At 45.2% G+C, this 20,138-nt stretch overlaps 1 long non-coding RNA gene across 2 annotated transcripts in view; it reads left to right on the top strand.

The window, feature by feature from the left end:
* LOC127484430 (uncharacterized) overlaps positions 1–20,138 on the top strand; it is a 107,522-nt gene that overhangs the window by 80,580 nt on the left and 6,804 nt on the right. Inside the window, exons 1-3 of one of the 2 annotated variants that reach the window (XR_011383290.1) lie at positions 837–3,482; positions 8,505–8,646; positions 14,954–19,968. This is a non-coding gene — a long non-coding RNA (uncharacterized lncRNA). Of the gene's footprint in view, positions 1–836; positions 3,483–8,504; positions 8,647–14,953; positions 19,969–20,138 lie in introns of those variants that run through there. The other variant, XR_007911396.2, reaches the window with a different exon arrangement.

Here is a 20,138-nt window from a genome sequence, read left to right on the forward strand (position 1 = left end):
TTTGCTAAGTTTAAAACTGACTTTCTCAAGGGATGCTTAAAAGAAATATACAGAGTTTTTTTTAAAAGAACCTTTGTGAGTTCAAAATAACATTCCAAAAGGAGTCACTAGAAAAACATCCAGGAGAAGAGGGGGGAAAAAAGTTTCTTTTTTTTTTTTTTTTTTGCATTTTTGGCAGACCTGGCTTTGTCCTAAAGTTCTGTTTGTTTTGTGTTGCAGAAAAGTTAAATAGCCATTCAAGTTAGATACTAATTGAAATAATATAGAACGTGATCCTTCTGTTGTCTAGAATATTAACAGCAGAGAGTGGAGACCAGCGTATCTGTGTCCCTGATCCACTAGACCAGGTAGAGACAGAGACTGACAACTGGTGGCTCAATGGCAGAGATCTGAGATCCTCTTTGATGGTACAGCAGAAGCATCTGAGCCCTTCCTGGGCTGTGCCAGCTGTCACTCCCATCAGCCTGGTGACCCACAGTCTACCAGCGCCGCAGCCTGCCCGGAATGCCTGCCGTATTTGGAGAGCCGCCACATTAGAAGATAAGCCATGTATGATTATGTGAATAAAAACGCAGGCATGATGCCCCTGGCCAGATAAATAGTATAATGGCTGGAATTAGGTTTTGCTGCAAAACTGGAAAACCCTGGTCTTCATGGTCTGACTATGAAAAGAGCCCAGAGGGAGAGAGTCCAGGGGCAGCTGTGATAGAGCTGGGGTCATCAGGGAGGCAGGTGCTGAACCTTTTCCTATGCCACCTTGTGCATGTGGCTTTCATTGTCAAGGTTACCTCGTGGTCTTAGAGAGCTACTATCTCAGCTGTCTATGGTGACAGCATTCCAGATACATTAAGGACATCAGTACCTGAAAGGGGGAGGGGGAGCATCCCAAGATGCCCTGCAGACACCAGAATCCAAGGATGCCTTAGTCCCTTCTGGAAAATGCAGTTGTATTTGCATATAACCCACACACATCTTTGTGAGTACTGCACATTGTCTATGGATAACTTCTAATTCCCAATACAATGCAAATGCTAACCCTGCCAAGGCAACCGCAGGCAGCGTGACTCGGAAGTCGAGAAATTTACAGCAGGCTAATTTTTAAGCTGATAATTTTGTATGACCCTTGAATGATGCTATAAATATCCAAATAGTCTGTGGCAGAAAAAAAGGTTCCCCATCACCAGTATGGAATAATGACAAGAAAAAGTACAGGAGCCAGCATGCCCTACCCAGGTTAAGTTGCTGCTTGCAATGCCTGCACTCCATATTAGAGTCCTGGCTCCCCAGCTTGTGATCCAGCTTCCTACAAATACATACCCTGGGAGAGAGAAGATGATGGTCCCAGTCCTTGGGTCCCTGCCATCCACGTGGGAGACCTGGATTGAGCTCTGGGTTCCTAGCTTTAGCCTGGTTTAGCTTTGGCTGTTGTAGGCACTTGGGGGCAGTGAACCAGTGGATTGAAGATCTCTCTCAGTCTGTCTGTGCCTCTGCTTTTAAAAAAAAAATAGACAAAAATTAAATGCCAGTAGCTGAGCTTTTAAAAAATAAAGTCTGTACATGTTTATTACAGGTGTCATTTTTTTTCCGGGGTATTTTCTATCCATTGTTGGTCCAGTTACCTGATGTGGATGCCATCAATAGAGGCCCCACTGCCATGGGAACAAGAGGAGAGAAAAGGCCAGATCTTCCCTTCCAAGGAGGTTTCCCAGAATCCCCCACTGCACTTCCAGTGTAGCTCACTGGCTAGAGCTTGGTCACGGAGCAGTTACTAATTTATAACTACGCTATGCTGACTGGCTTCTTCTAAACTCCTATCTCCAAGATGGCTCCCAGGGCTGAGGGACCTTCTCTTCTATGCCGTGAAAGAGGGAAGCCAGGGAGAGGAAAGAGTTACTGTCTCGCAAGCTGTGAGTCTGCCCGCCCGGAGCAGCATTTTGGATGAGACTCATTATTTGTGGAAATGGTGTGTTCCTAGGCAAAAATAACTTTTTAAAAAAAGAACCTCTCTCTACCCTCCTGAAGTCATCTCAGAATGAATGCTGGGATTCTCATGAAATGAGAAGGTTTTATTACGGCCCGAATGGTTCCGTGTGGGCTTGGCCATGCCACATGAAGTCTGATCTAGGTAATGCTGGGGTTAGAGACAGCTAATTGAGGCTTAATGATGAGAGAATGTGGACAGAGGTCACGGGAAGGAAACAGGTTTTCTATTTGGAGCTACACAGCCATGGGAAAAGCTCATTTGAGGACCACAGAGAGGCAAAAAGAAACAATTGAAAGAGAATACTAGGGGACCCTTTCTGTATCTGATTTTAGATCAAACACAAAGGACATCGCATTTTAAATAATGACTTAAATATATGCTAACATGAGGGTCCATAAGCAAACCAGAGGAAAGAAGGAAAGAAAGTTGAGTGCCCTGATAGCAAAGTGAGGGCAGGTGTGGCCAGCAGATTGGGAAGTCCTGCCTACAGAACCCCATTGCGAATCTCAATCAGCCTGGGCTCCTAACTCAGATCCCCTGTACTTTCTACCTGTGGGTCCTTAATGCCCAGCTCAGCCAGTCACCACCTCACCTAGATATGACCCCTGCCTACTTCCCCTGACCTATGAGACCTGAAAGTCAGACATCGGAGTCTCCCGTTGGCTCAGTCCACCTGCCAAGAGCAGCCCTTGCTCATTTCCGAACCATTCACCTCTGACTTTGCTCACAGCTGTGAAGTTCCCAGCAGGATACAGCAAAATGAAGGTGTCTGAATTTGATTTCACCACCCAGGGGTTTGATACAGACCTCCTACATGGGAACATGGAGAGAATCGAGTGAAGTCAAGTCCATTATCAAACATGGATGGGTGTGGTGGAGTTGGAGGCTGATCCTGAATGGATTCAGATACGTCTGATCTCACTGCAGTTGAAAACTAAACGCTTTGGCCAAGCTGAGAATCTCTCTGGGACTTGCACTCTGGCCTTAATAGTGGTGACCTTTGCGGATGGAAATAGCAGCATGCAAAGCCTTCTTGAATCAACACAGGAATATTTCCAAGCCTGGACATCTTCCTTGACAAAACCATATGGTGTTGGCAATCTTTCTGTAGACAGTATGCTCCCAACAGACCTCCTTCCATGGGAGTTCTGGGCTAACAACAAACTTTGCCTCCAGTTCAAAGATGGGCACAGTGCAGAAAGCCCTGTATTGGAGGTTACTGAGTTGAGAGGGGTGTGAGGAACGCAGGACACCTGGAGCTGATGGGAGTGTTGGGGGTGGCGGCTTGCCCCTGAATTCTGTTCAGGGATTCACTCTCAGCCGAAGAGAACTTGCCCAAGTTTACGTCCTCTCTCTAAGGGGCGTATGCAGCCCATGACTGGGTTCTGGGGATGGAGGAGAAAAAGGTCCACGGTCCTTATGATCATTGCGGGACAAATCTGAAGGATCATCCCAACTCCAGAGAACCGCTGGGACTCCAGGCCAGGACTAGTGAGAGGTGAGTGAATCCCGCGGCTTAGATGCAGAATTTAAGGGGGCACCTAAAACCCCCTGGAAACAAGGCAGATAAAATTTTAATGCCATCTTTGTAAAAACTGGTGCAGAATGTCTGTGCTCGATCACCAAATGCTCTGTTTGTCTTTTATTTTAAGGTTTATTTATTTATTTGAAAGAGTTAGAGAGGCAGAGAGAGAGTTCTTCCATCTGCTGGTTCACTCCCCAAATGGCCACAATGGAACTGGGCCGATCCAAAGCCAGGCGCTTCTCCCAGGTCTCCCATGTGGGTGCAGGGGCCCAAGCATCTTGGGCCATCTTCTGCTGCTTTCCCAGGCCACAGCAGAGAGCTGGATCAGAAGTGGAGCAGCAGGGACTCGAATCGGCGCACACATGGGATGCCAGCACTGCAGGCAGCTGCTTTACCCGCAGTGCCCCTAAATACACCCGATTAGGGTGAGGCAAGTGAACTTCAGACCTGCAAACATGGGGTTGGATTTCATCTTTATTTAAAATTTTGCTATTTTGTTCATCATGGCTTGTTTTTTTAACATTAGTTTAAATTAAAAAAAAAAAAACCGCTACATTAGAAGATGTATCTTGATTACTGAGTTTTCTGGCATCTCCTAGGTTTTGCCCGGAGGCGAGCCTTGTTGGTCTCACCCTGCTGGGGTCTGGCTTCGCCTTACTGGGACCACATCAGTAGAACTTCTCACGCTCAGTCCTGCTCCCTTGGCTCCTTTGTGAGAATTATTCCCAAGCTGTGCTTGAAGAAGCCTCTCCCACCCAAATCTGACAAAGGTCGGAATCCATTGTGTGGGGATCCTGACCAACCACAGGGAGATCCTTCATAGTTTAGAAAGCTTCCGTGGTAGGCAAACTAGAGTTCAAAGGTCAGCCCTGCAGTGCTAAGGGTCATTCTAGTCAAGACAGCCAATTTCCAGGTCTCAGCTGGCCTCCTTGCATAATTAGAACAGCAATACCTGTTTCTCATTTAACCCAGGGTGTTCTTTATCCCAGCTAAAGACCTCAGCTTAGCAGCCGGCAAGTAGTAGGTACTAGGAAACATCATTATCCCCTCTGTTTCAGCTTCATCTTCCCTGAAACTCTTAAAAAGGTGGAAGTGAAAAGCACCAAGACCCATCGTAACAGGACTTGATACCTCTAGCAAAGGCACGAGATTCCCTTTCATTGGTGTTGACCCATCAGCCATCCTCCCACGGCTAAGTCAACACTCCTTATCCTTTGGCTGCTGATAATCTGGCCAACTGCATCCCGGTCAGCTCTGTGTGTGTGTGTGAGGTCTTCCTCTGTGATTAGGGACAATTAGGCAACAGGGTGCCTGCCTGCCTTCTCTTTCCAGCCAGGAGGAAGTCCTGATGCACCATTATCAGGAGCGAGACGTCATCTGTCAGCCACATCGTCACAGGAATCCCTGGGCCCCGTTCAGACGCAACCCCAATCTCGCTCACTTTATCTGTACTCCCCAAAGGCCTCAGATTGTTTGCTTCCCACTGATAGCCGAATCTGGCATCTCGTCCTCTCAACATCCAGACCAAGATGCTTAAATAGCAAGGAAGCGAAGAGAGGCATTATGGAATGTGAGGACATCAAGGAAAACCAAACAGAAGATACAGGCCCCTCCTTCATGGGGCTTCCAAGATTCCAACAGGAAAGAAAGGATACACACACACACACACACACACACGCCCACACACATGCACTAGACAAGCAAAGCCCACAGCCATGGGCTAAACATAGAGTGCACCCCTTGCTCCCTCTACTGCCTGTCAAAACCTGGGAGGGTTTAGATACCTCCACCATTAGTCGGCCTCTCTCCTGCACTAACACCAGTGCCTATTCCAGTCATGAATGACTTCTGCACTCTAATGTCCATAGCTTGAGGTGCTGTTCTTGTTCCTGGGAGCACTGCTTTAAATATGGGTGTCTGCCTCTATGCTTGCTTGCTGTACATATGCATTTTTTTTATTTCTGTCTCTTTCTGAATGTTCTGTGCAAAAGAAGTGGTTAACAATTACATGTACATGAATGGTCATGGCCGCAGAGGCTGGGTGTCATGAGCAAAGAAAGAACAGGTGTCCAGAGGAAGTATTTTTTTTTTCCCAGATAACTTTTGAAGGAAAAGAATGGAGCTACACAGTCCTCTGGAATAAGAGAAAGTCGAGCTCCAAGAACTACTATTTGGACTCCTCACATATCCGTCGGACTGGCACGGTGTTTTGAAATTCTTTGATTGAAGGAGCTGTGGCTGCCAGGTGCATTGCACCCCAAGGTGCCCTGGCTACTAGCCACATGCTTGTCTGGTCTCAAAGGCCGTTTGAATTTGTGTGTCCTGCTCTGTGGCCTGCTGTCCTGGTTGTCCTCTCTGGATTAATTCTCTCTGACCACCATGCATTAATGTGCGAGTTTCCCTAATTTCTCTAAAAATCTCCTTAAACATAAATTCAGACCTCTTTCAAGATCAAAAGCAAATCTGGGAAGAGAAGAGACATAGCAGTTCTCTAGTACTCACCAGATAACCCAGCTTTGTTATATTTAATCCCCACAACGACCTTGACGTTAGGTGTTAACATCGCCCCATTTTGCATATAAGCAAACTGAGGCTCAAAAGAAGTTACATAACCAACCCAAAGATGCAAGAGCTGGCAAGGATCAGAATCAGAATTCAGACCTGCCTCTGGGTGTGTCCCACACCCTTAATCTTGTTCACAGACTGGAGTTGCCAGGGAAGAGTGGCTGCCTTGAGCCCGCACCTCCATAGGCAGCATTGAGCGGGGAGACATAGCACATGTTTTGAGCAGCACGGGGATTTGCATACACGCAAGTTTTTTGTTGTTTATCTGCAGGAAGGCAGGCTGGTCACGTGCAGATAATCCAAAAATAGTTTCTAATTTTTCTTGGGATAAATATAAAGTTTTTGGCAACAGGCACCTCTTTTAAAGTGTTTTGATGAGGGTTACACGAAAAGGCTTTCTTGTTCTCTGAGGATTTGCCAATTCATGGGCAAAGGGAACCAACAAGAGCACCAGCCTGACTCCCTCCTCCCCTCCATCACGAGGACTGCGCACAATCCACAGGGCGGCCAAGGCTAACAGGCGGGGCAAGAACAGGGCACCTGTACTCTGCTGGGTCTCTTGGCATGGCTGCATCTGAAACCCCACTCCATCCTCACATGTCACAGGTGAGGAGACAGACGGAGAGCAAATGTACAGCATCTTGGCCAGGATTCTGCAGGCGAATCTGGCTTCTCATGAGTGAGTGAGTAAGTGTATTGATTTGGTGATTTACTAGGTAAAAAGTATCTTTGGTCAAAACACCTGTAATAGATGGTAGGGAAATTAATAAATTAGCACACAGAGAGACAAGCTCTGTCCTCCTTGGATGTTATACTCAAGACACCCTTGGGGTTGGTGCTGTGGCACAACAGGTTAAGGCACCACCTGGAGTGCTGGCTTCCCATATGGGCTCTGGTTTGAGGCCCAGCTACTCCACTTCCGATCCAGCTCCTTGCTAATGCGCCTGGGAAAGCAACAGAAGATAGTCCAAGTCCTTGGGCCCCTGCACCCACATGGGAGACCTGGAAGAAGCTCCTGGCTTCTGGCTTCAGCCTGGGCAGCCCCTGCCATTGCAACCATTTGGAGAGTGAATCAGCAAATGAAAGATCTCTCTCTCTTTCCCTCTCTCCCTCCCTTCCTCCCTCCTTCCCTCCCTCTCTCCCTGTCTCTGTGATGATCTGCCTTTCAAACAAACAGCCATTAAAAAGGGGGGTGGTGGTGGTGGGCAGCATTTACTTGATCTTATTTGAGACTAAGGAATGGTCAGATAGGATTCAGTAATCCTGTTTTATAAAGCAGAAAATTGTGGCTCAATTTGAGCTGCTGCCTGCAATGCCAGCATCCCCTACTGGAGCTCGAATTTGAGTGTTGGCTGCTCTTCTGATCCAGCTCCCTGTTAATGCAGCGGGGAAGGCAACAAAAGATGACAGAAGTCCTTGGACCCCTGCCACCCACGTGGGAGACTGGATGGAGTTCCTCGCTCCTGGCTTCAGCATGGCCCAGCCTGGAAAGTCATGGCTATTCAGGAGGAGAACCAGCAGATGGAAGATCTCTTTCATTCTGTCTGTCCCTCTCACTGTCATGTTACCTTTCAAATAAATACAATAAATCTTTAAAGAAAGAAAAGGGAGGCTCCCTGATGCCACATGCCTTTTCAAACTCACACAGCAAGTAATGCGAGAGCTGCCATTAGAACACACCATGTTCTAAGGCACAACATGTTTACCATGTTGTAAAGAACTGTTTGCATGCCTTAGAACCAACTGCCTGCATTTGGGCTGTATCTTGTTCATCTTTTTGTGTTCTCAGTGCCCAGCAGACAACAAGGCTTCAGTACACATTTCCTGAAGCAAGAAATCCCCAGGCACGAAACTCCCATGCATATGTTTGAACAGTCCAGTGGCAGGAGCCACTGTGTTGCCTCCCACAGCATGCGACCTCAGAAAGTCTCTGTGCTCACAAACTGGGCCAAGTATACGTTAGGGAGGCAAATATTTATTTAGCCACATTGGAGACAGTCTTTTAGCACAAATGTTCGTACAGAATCGTCATTCATCAATCATTGAAAAAAATCAATTGTTTGTCCAGTTTTAAACATAATCAAGAGGCCTGCCTGAATTATAATTCTTCACAAGCCACTGGAGTTGTGTCACCCAGTGGCCTTCCATGCTTAGCAAGATAAAGTTGACATAACTCGTGTGGATTAGGTGGAGAGGCTGAATCAACCGGGAACGTCTTTGGAATTGAAATTTTCAGAATTTTATCTGTGAACAGCCCTAACGTGCAATTTCATAATCCTTGAAAATAATCTCTTTGGGAGGAATACAGATCTTTGCAGCTAATAATAATAATAATAATAATGATAATCTTGTTTCTTATGTGAAGATGATTCTGTCCTTCATCACCTTTGAATATTTCACCCTTGAACATGGCCTTGCATTCCTTTCTAGGTGTGATTCTTCACACTGTCTCACCCACTCTCTTGCACGACTTTCCACTAAGGACGAGTGTGGGAAGACAAGAAGTTTCATCTTCATCACAAATTCTCTCAAGAGAGATTGATCTATTGGACCCAGAAATATGGAAAGCTAAGTATGCTTTCTTTAAGATTGATTAATTGATTGATTGATTTTTTTTGAGAAGCAGAGAAACAGAGGGGGGAGGAGAAAGAGGGAGGGGTTGAGAGAGGGAGGGGTTCATTCTTCAGATGGTCACAATGCCAACAGTGATTGAGACCAAAGTCAAGAGACAGGAACTCCATCCCCATCTCCCACATGGGTGGCAGAGGCTCAGGTGATTGGGTCATCTTCTGCTGCCTTCTTAAATGCATTAGCAGGAACGTGGATGGAGTCCCAGCAGAGTAGCTGGGACTCGACCTGGTATTCCAATATGGGATGCTGGCAGCTCGACACACTGAGCCACAATGCCAGCCCCTAAGAACTGTTGTGTGCTAGTAAGTGTTTAACAACTACCAGTCAGTGGAGGTGAAGGCATTAGCTGTAGTGTTTGCCAATTTCTGTGGTGTAAACACTCTCACTGCCATTGATTTCAAGTTAGCAGTTTGGTATTCCTGAACAGAATTGGGAATAGATGCATGAGCCAGTGGGAGCTGTCTCCAGCTCACCTACAAGAACTCTGTATGCCCAAGAGGGAGAAATTGTATGAATCGTGCTACTATTTTAACCTTCATTGCTCTTCCATCTTTAGAAATCCTACATATAATGGGATAATAACACCTAATCACGAGGTGTAGTGATGTGGTGTCCCAGCCAGCTGCCCCCTTCTCATAGTTGCCTTCAACTTGAAAGCCCTCCCTACTCCCTAGAAACTTCTGGGTCTCTGATCTGGCAAAGTGTCTATAAATCTGAACATTTCTCTTTTCACTTCATTAGAGCCTAAAGTATGTTAGTATCAACCATCAATATCCTTGATAGAACATGTCTCATCTCTTGGGACTTGATGAGTCACCTGTGATCATGACCACGGAGGGAAACAGCAGGAATATGCAAGTATTTATCAGTTCTCAAAAAGAGAACTGATGTGACAGATCAGTGGAACCCCCCATTTCAATAACAGATACCCAAACAGTCATGAGCAACCCAATCTCTAATAGACATTTTCAAAATTATTCAGGAAGATTTTATTACTTCTTATAGAGGTGAGACCAGAAAGGAAGCAATATAACATCAGAAAAGATTTGTTAGAACTGTTAAAACAGCAGAGGTCTTTGAAAATGTAATGGATGCAATATACAGCAAACAGACCCAATAAAATTGGAACAATGTAATTACAGTAAAAGTTCAAGAAGTCTCCCCATAACTTGGAGTATAAAAGATAAACATTATAAGGTATTAAACATGAGAAACACAAGAAAAATAATCCAGAGGCTCCAGTAGTTAGGGATAACAAGAATTCCTAAGAGACCAGAGTATTCAAAATATCAATAATCAAAGAACTAAAAGAAAAATAATTCTTGAGCTAAAAACTGATGTGAGTCTTTGGTTTGAAAGGATTTACCATGCATTACATATTGAATAAACTGAGATGCACCAAAACATATTTTGTTTACCCTATTTATTAATTTCATTTTGGGGAAGCAAAAATCCCATAAGCATCCAGGTATTTTAAAAACCCACAAAAGAAAAACTTCTCTGCAGCACTAAAAGCCAGAAGTCAGGTCTTGGAATTTTAGATGAGAAAGTACTGTGACAAAGACAGATGTTCTTAGGTACGAAAAAGCTTTAAATCTATGCCAGACACCAGTGCCTACAAAAATAGACAGAGGAAGAGCTTTCGTGTTTAGGCTTTTTTTTTTTTTTCATTAAAATAATTCTAAAGCTAAATGCAAATGATTCTTGACAAACATTGTATGAGGGTGTTTTAGAAAGTTTATGGAAAATTGAGTTAAGATAAGTTTATTTGGATTCAAAGACGTTTTGAGATCTATGCCTAGGGGTTAGCATTGTGGAACAGTGGGTTAAACTGCCGCCTGCAATGCTGGCATCTCATGTAAGTGCCAGTTCGAGTCCCAGCTGCTCCAGTTCCCATGCAGTTCCCTGCTAATGTACCCAGGAAAGCACCAGAAGATGGCCCAAGTACTTGGGCCCCTGTCACCCATAAAAGAGACCTGGATGAAATTCCTGGCTCCTGGCTTTAGCTTGATCCAACTCGGGTCATTGTAGCCATTTGGGAGTGAACCAGAGGATGAAAGATCTCTCCCTCCCTCCTTCTCTTTCTCTGTACTTCTGTCTTTCAAATAAATAAGTAAATCTTATATACAAAAAGGGGGGGGGGGAATTCATGCATAATTTTTCACAGCATTCATTTTCTATGAGCTTTTTGAGGACTCTTCATATGTGTGAATTTCAAAATAATTTTTCACCAAAATAAACCTGTCTTTTAATTCCATTTTCCACAAACTTTTTGAAACATCTTCATATAATACACAGATATAACTTTAAGCCTGATTATTTTCTTCTGGATTTAGTATTCTTGAGCATTTCAAAAACTGAAGGGGCTGAGGCCGGCTCTGTGGCACAGCAGGTTAAGCCATGGCCTGCAGCGCCAGCATCCCAAATGGATGCCAGTTTGAGTCCCAGCTGCTCCATCTCCAATCCAGTCCCCTGCTAATTCACCTTGGAAAACAGTGGAGGAGGGCCCACATCCCTGGATTAAGCTCCTGGCTCCTGGCTTCTGCCTGGCCCAGCCCTGGTCATTGCAGCCGTTTGAGGAGTGAACCAGCAGATGGAAGATCTGTCTCTGTCTCCCCTTCTCTCTTTGTAATTCTGCCTTTCAAATAAATAAATAAATATTTTTAAAGTACATTTTTTAAAAGATTTATTTATTTGTTTGAAAGGCAGAGTTACACAGAGAGAGGAGAGCCGGGGGAGGGGGGGTGTTCCATCCGATGGTTCAGTCCCCAATTGGCCGCAACAGCCGTAGCTGTGCCAGTTCAAAGCCAGGGGCCAGGAGCTTCTTCCGGGTCTCCCACGTGGGTACAGGGGCCCAAGGACTTGGGCCATCTTCTACTGCTTTCCCAGGCCATAGCAGAAAGCTGGATCAGAAGTAGAGCAGCCAGGACTTGAACCAGCGCCAATATGGGATGCCGGCGCTTCAGGCCAGGGCGTTAACCTACTGTGCCACAGCACCAGCCCCTAAAGTAAATTAAAAAAAAAGAAAGAAAGAAAAAGAAAAGAAAAAAACTTAAGAGGTTAGCTCATGGTAGCGCAGGTGAGACCCCTTGGGACACCCACATTCGCTATCAGAGTGCCTGGTTCTGGTCTTTTCTTCTGATCTAGGTTCCTGTTCTTGTGTACCCTAGGAAGTAGCAAATGCTTAGGCCCCTGCTACCCACATCAAAGACTGAGGTTGAGTTCCTGGCTCTGGGCGTTGCCTCCCATTTATGGACATTTGGGGAGTGAATCAGCTGATAGAAGATTTCTTGACCTTTCTGCTTTTCAAATAAAATGAAAATGGGGGCCAGCACTGTGACATAGTGGGTAAAGCTGCTGCCTATAGTGCCAGCATCCCAGCATCCATAGGGCACCGGTTCAAGTCCTGGCTACTCCTCTTCCTATTCAATTCCCTGCTAATGCTTCTGGGAAAGCAACAGAGGACTGCCCAAGTTCTTGGGCCCCTGCACCCATGTAGGAGACTAGGGAGAAGCTCCTGGATCCCGGCATCAGATCGGCCCAGCTCCAGCTGTTGGGGCCATTTGGGGAGTGAACCAGTGGATAGAAGACCTCTCTCTCTCTCTCTGCCTTTCTATCTCTCTCAACTCTGCCTTTAAAATAAATAAATCTTACAAAAATGAAAATAATGAAAAATAAATTTAAAAATAACACTAAAGACATCCTTGACCAATTCCTTCATTTTCTTCCATATATCACCTCTGTTCTCCACTCCATTTCTATGACCCTAGCATAATCCCTCATGACACTTCTGCTAGATTACCAAGACAATTTCCTGGCTAATCTTGCTGCCTCCAGTTTTACAACTTCCCTCCTTGCTGCACAGCTTAATCTTAGAATGTTGCTTTTAGCATGCCATTCAGGGGCTTAAAATGTGCATACAAGATGAAATCCAAACTTGTAGCTTGTTATTCAAAGTCCTCTCTACAGTCTGCCTCAACCTTGCCTTTATCTACAGAATTATGTCACATTGCTTCTATAAATGAACTCTCCATTCCAATAGTATCTATCTTCTCAAATGTCCAGAAACATAGTTTTATCATTTCCAGGTTTATTTGTTTGTTTTGTTTTTTGGTTCACGCTTGAAACGTCCTTCCATCTATATCCATTCCTACTTCCTGGTCCAACCCCTCGTTACAACTACCTGCTCCTTTCTGCAAATGTAGGCTAGCTCAGTCTACGAGAAACTTATAGAATGTCCAAGGATTAGATTCTAACACTTAATAATTAAATCTGGCTGGTGCCGCGGCTCACTAGGCTAATCCTCCGCCTTGCGGCGCCGGCACACCAGGTTCTAGTCCTGGTCGGGGCGCCGGATTCTGTCCCGGTTGCCCCTCTTCCAGGCCAGCTCTCTGCTGTGGCCAGGGAGTGCAGTGGAGGATGGCCCAAGTACTTGGGCCCTGCACCCCGTGGGAGACCAGGAGAAGCACCTGGCTCCTGCCATCGGATCAGCGCGGTGCGCTGGCTGCAGCGCACCGGCCATGGCGGCCATTGGAGGGTGAGCCAACAGCAAAGGAAGACCTTTCTCTCTGTCTCTCTCTCACTGTCCACTCTGCCTGTTAAAAAAATAATAATAATAATTAAATCTTATCTTGTATCATTTATCAAATGTAAGGCTATTGATTGTAAGATCACCATTATTTCATGTACTTTTAAGACAACTGACAATTGCAGTGTGACATTCCATTTATTTGAAGAGATCTTACTCTTTTCAGCAACAGCAAAAAATTGAAAAAATTGTGTCCTAGGTTCTATGGAACACATTGAGATGTTTTCATCCATGCTTCTGTTTAATAACTATTTCTTTATAGGCTGTGATAGTATGATCAGCCCCATATAGATTGCATCAACAAACAACATGGAAAAGGTCCCCCAAGCTCAAGTTCGGGCTGTACTGCACACATATCCTTTACCCTCAGCCCTCCGCCCCTGTGGGTTTCAAAGTCTTCAAAGGCAGAGGTTATGTCTAATGCTTTTGCTCCTGCTGTGGGTAGCATTTCTGTTTTGTACATACTAGGCACCTCAAATATTTACAGAGCAGAGCAATGAATGACCTCACATACTCAGTCCTAACCCCAGACACAGCAGACTACACAGTGTGTTAAAATTAGTTAGATGATAGCATCTCAAAGTTATCAATGCTTTGTATTACTTCATGAAACAGAAAAAAAGAAAAAAGGTTAGCAAAGTGTGGGACAGCAATCCCATTCTGCAGATATGACTCCGTTCCCTCTTTGGTCCTCTCAGAGAAGCAGCTTGGTGCAGAAGGTTGTAACTAATGCATTACTCACACAGATTTATGAAATCGCTTTTTGCTCAGCTAATTAAAATAACAAATCTACAGGTCCTTGTCACTGGCTGGTTGAACATTTCTGGTTCTCACTGTTTAATGAGGCCCAGAGTCCATGACATCCAGACAGTGGTTTCTTTGGCCCACTTTGGGAATTCGGTCACCTGGGAGGTGGATCTGCAGAAGTGAGCCACCAAGGGGGAGTGAGCGTCCAGCCTTCAGGACACTTCAGGATGCATCCGTGCAAAGCACCGAAGGCCTATCATGAGTCTTTGACCAAGTGGCTGGCACTCTCCTTGGAGACCTGAGTGAGGGGAGAACCACTTAGGTTGCCACTGGTGCTCACGCATTCGATTGACAAGCTTCTGCAAAGGTTTACAGTGTAGACGGGCTCAGTGTGACGATCCTGCAAGCACATATGAAAGTCCTTCCAAAAGTTCATGGAAAATGGAGTTAAAGGATAAGTTTATTTTTGGTGTAAAAACTTTATGAAATCCATGCAAGAAAGGCAGCCTTTCAAAAGTTCGTGAAAAAACGCATGTTATGAGAAAACTATGCAAAGATTTCAAAGACTTTTTGCACCAAAATAAACTTATCTCTTAATTCCATTTTCCATGAATGTTTTGAAAAGCCCTCACACTAAGAGGATTAAACTCTTTGCAATGCTCCCTTAATTTAGGATTTTACACTTTTCATTGTTCTGTTTGGTTTTGGGGTTTTACCCCTACAACCACCTCGTGTAAAAGCTAGGATCTATTTGAGTGTGTATGTGTGTGTGTGTGTGTGTATGAATACTTATATTTTGACATTTTAAAAATTCACAAGAACAAACAGATTATTTCTTTTCTTGATGGGGTTCTGTTCCATGCCATAGGGAAATAAATATTGCACTTGACTCCTTCCCTCTCTTATTTAAAAGGAGTCCTTTGAGGTGATGTTCTCGCCGAGCCTTCAGTTCCATGTGTCTTGCTGAGGAGGAGGCTTGCCTTCCATGTCCTTCTACGGAGGACTCATCAGAGGTTCCAGGGCATCCATCTGCACTTCTTCAGGCTTGCAGAACCACCTGCAGCATCGCGAGGTTTGAAAGCCACCGCCCTCACAGTGCCTTGCACGTTGGCATGCTGGTTACTGGATGCAGTTGCATTGAAACGTGCTACAGCACTCAGGCATCCTGTTAAGTGTCTTTCTTGTGTCTTCAACATCAGTCTCCACCAGAATCCGTTATGGAAACCGAAGTCCAAGATGGAGGCATCAGCAGGTTCCATCCCTGATACACAGCACAATGACAGAAGGGCCGGGCACATTTTACTAGTCCCATTTTACAAATATTAAAAATGAGGCCCAAAGAGATTAGAAGTGTGGTAAATTCAAACAGCTAAAAAGGTCACCCAACCTCAGATCTATCACCTTGTACGTGGACATTGGTTCGAAGGCTGGATGGAAGTTTAGAACAAACCTACATAGATCCTGCAAGATATTCCAAAAACGTCATCCATATCCTTTGTCTCCAGAATAAAAATCAAAGAATAGTAACCATATTAGCTAGGGGCAGTGACAGGGAAATGTCTGATGTCCCCAAGGGTTCCATCCAATCCCCTGCTCTCATCTGTGGCTTGGTCCTGACCAAAGAGTTACAGATGGCAAGGATAGAGCGTCTGGGGCCAGCCATGGGGCTGTGTTATGACGGGAAATTGGCGTCTTGCCAAACTGGGCCCCACCTCTGTCCTTCTGCAAGATCCTAGCCCACTGGGGCTGACTGAATTATTTAAATGTTGTACATTACTACTTAATAGACACAACATATTGAAAGTTTTACAATCAAATATTTATGCTGCTGGAAAGCATTTTACATTATCTTTAAACAGCCATGTCATCTATTTATTTTCATTCTCTGATCTTTCTGTTTTGTATCAGAATTGGAGAATTTAGCCTATTTACCCAGAAGTAAATATTATGATGAAAACATTGGGTGGCTCAGAAGTAGACTTAGTCAAATGCAGAAGTATTTTTTGTTAGTGTCAATTGCACAACAGCATAAATGAAGACTGAGATCCTTGAAGAATGGAGGTTAAGTACTTTGTGGCTAGACACTGCCTCCACCTGCCTGACCCTGGGTGGAGCAGCAACTAAACCATTGCTTCTGACCGTGAACTTCCTTTCAGCCATGAGGCAAACTTCTCCTGGGCCAGAGGTGCCATTTGCAGGTGACTCTAGTTGAACCTTGGGCTGCAAGTTAAAGCTCCAGTCTGAAGTAGCCTGTTTGGTAGTTCATGGTCACCAAGACCTCAGCTTGACCTTGGCCTTTTATTCCAGATGCTTCTAACTTCTAAATGCTTCTCCCTAACTCTGTCCTGTGTGGCTGTGTAGGTAGCACTGAAGAGCTGGTAACTCTGCTTCGGAACTACCCTATCCTGCCCTTGAGAGAGCCCAGTCAATATCTCTCCTTACGGCCACGTAGGAGAGACAGGCCCCTCCCTTGTGTATCTGGTGTTCTCTGATTCATTTCCAAAGGAGAGTCTGAAAGACACAGGGGAGCAGCCAGGATGATCCTCAAAGGACTACAAAAGCACCATCTCCCCAACTTCTGATTTTCATTGACCAGGACCTAATTTCTTCCTTTGAGGCTGCTCCCTTCCCCCACCGTTATCCAGTTTTCCAAGCCCCAGCTGGACTCCTAGCGGGGGTCTCACTTCTGTCTCACTCCAGACTTTGAAGGTTGGGTAATCTGCACTTCATGGCCTGTGTGGATCAGGAGCCTCATGAGTTTGGAGTGAGTAATGGCTCTGTTGGAATCCAGGCCACTTTCCCAGTGGCCTGAAGCAGTCCTCTAACCTCCTAGAACATCATTTCTTCCCCTTCGTTAGGAGGGTAGCGCATAGATCATAGGATCACTATGAGGAATTAATGAGGATTATCCAAAAAGTGTCTTGTGCTGTGTTTGGCCCAGAGTGAGCACTCATCAGTCCAGTAACGGTGACTATTATAGTTACTATTTGTGGTACAGATGGCCAGGCTTCCTGGAAGATCCTCCCAGTCTTGGTTTCCTCCACTTCTTTCTAATAATGAATATTAACTCCTCGGCAGTGGTTCCCAACTACTAGAAGACATGGGAGCTAGACGCATGAAAGAAAAAGGAGAGGAAAAGAAAAAATAGGAGGAAAACACAGATTAGAAAAATCTAAGCTTTAAAAGATTATTCATTAGGTTAAAAATACGTGTTCAATAAATAAAAAGTTAAAAAGAAGCCCCTTTCTTTAGAAAAGAGGAGACACAAATGAGATGGAAACTTGCAAACTGGCAAGTGCTCTATGGATGTCAAAAATCCTGGTGCAATGGTCCATGAGAAGGGCGGGCATGGGGCACAGCCTCCTGTGTCAGTGGCTGGGGTTCAAGTCCCGGCTGGGCTTCTGAGTCCAACTTCTTGCCAGTGTTCACCCTTCAAGACAGTAGATGATGGCTTAAGTACTTGGGTCCCTGCCATCCACATGGAAGGCCTGGATTTTGTTCCCTTCTTCCCAGCTGAGTGTTTCAACCTCCCTCCCTCTCTCTTTCTCTCTCTCTCTCTCATAAACAAATTTTTAAGATTTCTTTTTAATGTTGGGGGGTGAGCATTTGGTGCGGCAGTAGGAATGTTGCCTGGGATACCAGCATCCCATATCAAAGCACCTGGATTCCATTCTCTGCTCTTCTCCCAATTCTAGCTTTCTGCTAATGTGCACCCTAGGAGGCAGCAGGCAATGGCTCAGGCATTTGGCTACCTTCCACCCATATGTGAGACCTGGATTGAGTTCCTAGCTCCTGGCTGTGGCCTGGCTGTGGCCCAGCTCCCAGGTGTGGCGGATATTTGCAGACTTAATTGGAGGATGGACAATCTCTGTCTCTTTCTCTGCTTCTCTTTCAAATAGATAAAAATGACTAAATTCATTTTCTTTTAAAAACTAGCTGGAGCTGAGTAGCAAGTATCCTTTTGAAAGAACAAAAAAATTTAAAAAGAGTCCATGTGAACACTACAGGTCTCAGCTTCCTGATCTATAAAGAGAGATGGTCCAATCAGATTCATTCAACAAACACTTAGAAGCATGGCTAGCGCGCCTACTCTGTACCAGTCACAATTCTAGACAGGGAGGTTCTAAAGGGGTGCAAGTGAGACACAGTTCCTGCTTGCATTCCAGTAGTGGAGACGGAAAAACCAAAGTGGATTGAAATAAGATCAACACAGTTCATGATAAGCGACTTGAAGAAAATGAAGCGGAGAGAGAGAGAGAGAAAGCAGTTGGGAGGAGCAGGCTACTGAAGAATGGAGGACCAGACAAGGCCTCTCTGTAAAGCTGGGACTTAGGGGAATGGAGTGCACGCTTGCAACAGTGTGTAGGGCTGTTGTTCTAGGCAACAAGGACAGCAAATGGCCAGGGAGTGTGCAGAAGGATGGAGGGCAATGTGGTTGGGAGACAGCATGACCAGCAGGTGCCAGACTGGAGAACAGCAAGGAGCAGAGGGGATTGAAAGCACTGGTCAAGGGAGATGATTTCAATAAAAGGATTATTTACGAGGACGTGAATGGGGTGGGGCAACCATAAAGCGAAGTAGAATGCCATGGTCACAGCAGGCAGCTGGGGCAGCAGGAAACTCTGTTGGCCCCTGGTGTGACAGGAAGAGAAGGGTGTGGTCACTGGGACTCCCAGAGAAGGAGCTGAGAGGGACACAGGCTGGGGTTCCTGGGATAGGATGCGATGGCTCCACCCTTCCCCCTTCTGATCCTTGCCAGAACTACCCAATAGCAGAACACACCAGAAGTCAAAGGGCCTGGTACTGTGGGCAACCCTCCCTCTCCTCCCACGGGATCCCCCACAGTCCAGAGTAGGACAGAGAAAGGAGGAAAATGTGGAGGCAGCCAGAGGAGCTGTCAGGGGCAGCCAGAACAGCCATGATGAGGAGTTGAGTTCCATTCTAAGGGCATCAGGAAGCCTTGGGAGTTGTGCTCGTGTAAGCGGAGGAGTTCAACTTGGAACTAATTTGTGCTAAGAAGCTCATTCTGGCTGCTGAGTGGCGAAAGGGCTTCGGAGGAGCAAGATCGGACGTTGGAGATATCTAGCAGGTGATGGCGTCGTCCAAGTAAAAAAATGCATGCTGATGTAGTCTAGCACAGAGTTGGAAGACGAAGAGAAGTAAATGAACTTACAGTATAACGTTGGGAAAAATATTAAAATTATAAAACACAGCTTCTACCACTGCCATGAGCTAAAGGAGAGCCTTCCAACAACGCTAACGGAAAACAAGAACAAATGTATGCCATGCCTGTTCCTGCAGAAAGCTCTGGAACCTCCGTGCCAGTGCCTGCTAGTGCTGCTTGTACAGTGCAAAGTGCATGGGGATAAATTTACCAGCTCTGTGATGTTTTTATTAATAAGAAGGAGACAGGAAATAAAAAGAGTTTCCCAAGCCCGGCACATAGAAAAATGATTTGTCCAGTCGACCTGATAAATAACAAATAGTAAAGTCTTCTAGTTTTATTGTTGGCATTATCATAAAGAACACGCCGTGCTTATTATCTGGTTAAAGGGGTTTCATTCTGTGTGATGTCGACGTGAGTTACAGTCTTTAATAAACAAATAACATCGGTATTATTCTAATTCCATAGCCATGAATGTTTGTCGAACTTGCTCCCTCCCTCACTGTGTGTTTCTCTCCCTCTCTCTTTCTCTAGTGATGTTTTGTCAAACATCAGAAATACTTTGGCTGTGTCCTCCAGTGTGGGCCATTTCCAACAAAATAGTTGTAGCGCTGTTTCCTAATTCCACCGATACCTCTTCTAGGATCAGCTACGCCAGTGATGAATAGCACCATACTAACGTCAAGTCATCAGTTCACTCCTGGGAAGTTCCAGTAGCCCATAAATCTCTTGTGGAGGTCATTAAATTCATATTCTTATGTAAGGTAAGCCTAGCACAGAACCTGGTCACAGGCCAGAAAAAAAAAAATGTGGAAGGATTGATCAGTCAGTATGCACTTAAAAGGTTTAATAAATACTGCCGAAGACTTGATGATGTTTGCATAATTTGCACAAAAGGGCCACAACACTTGGTACCTTTTAAAATGAAGAGCAA

This window comes from Oryctolagus cuniculus, chromosome 17 (genome assembly GCF_964237555.1).
Source record: "Oryctolagus cuniculus chromosome 17, mOryCun1.1, whole genome shotgun sequence".
NCBI lineage: Eukaryota > Metazoa > Chordata > Mammalia > Lagomorpha > Leporidae > Oryctolagus > Oryctolagus cuniculus.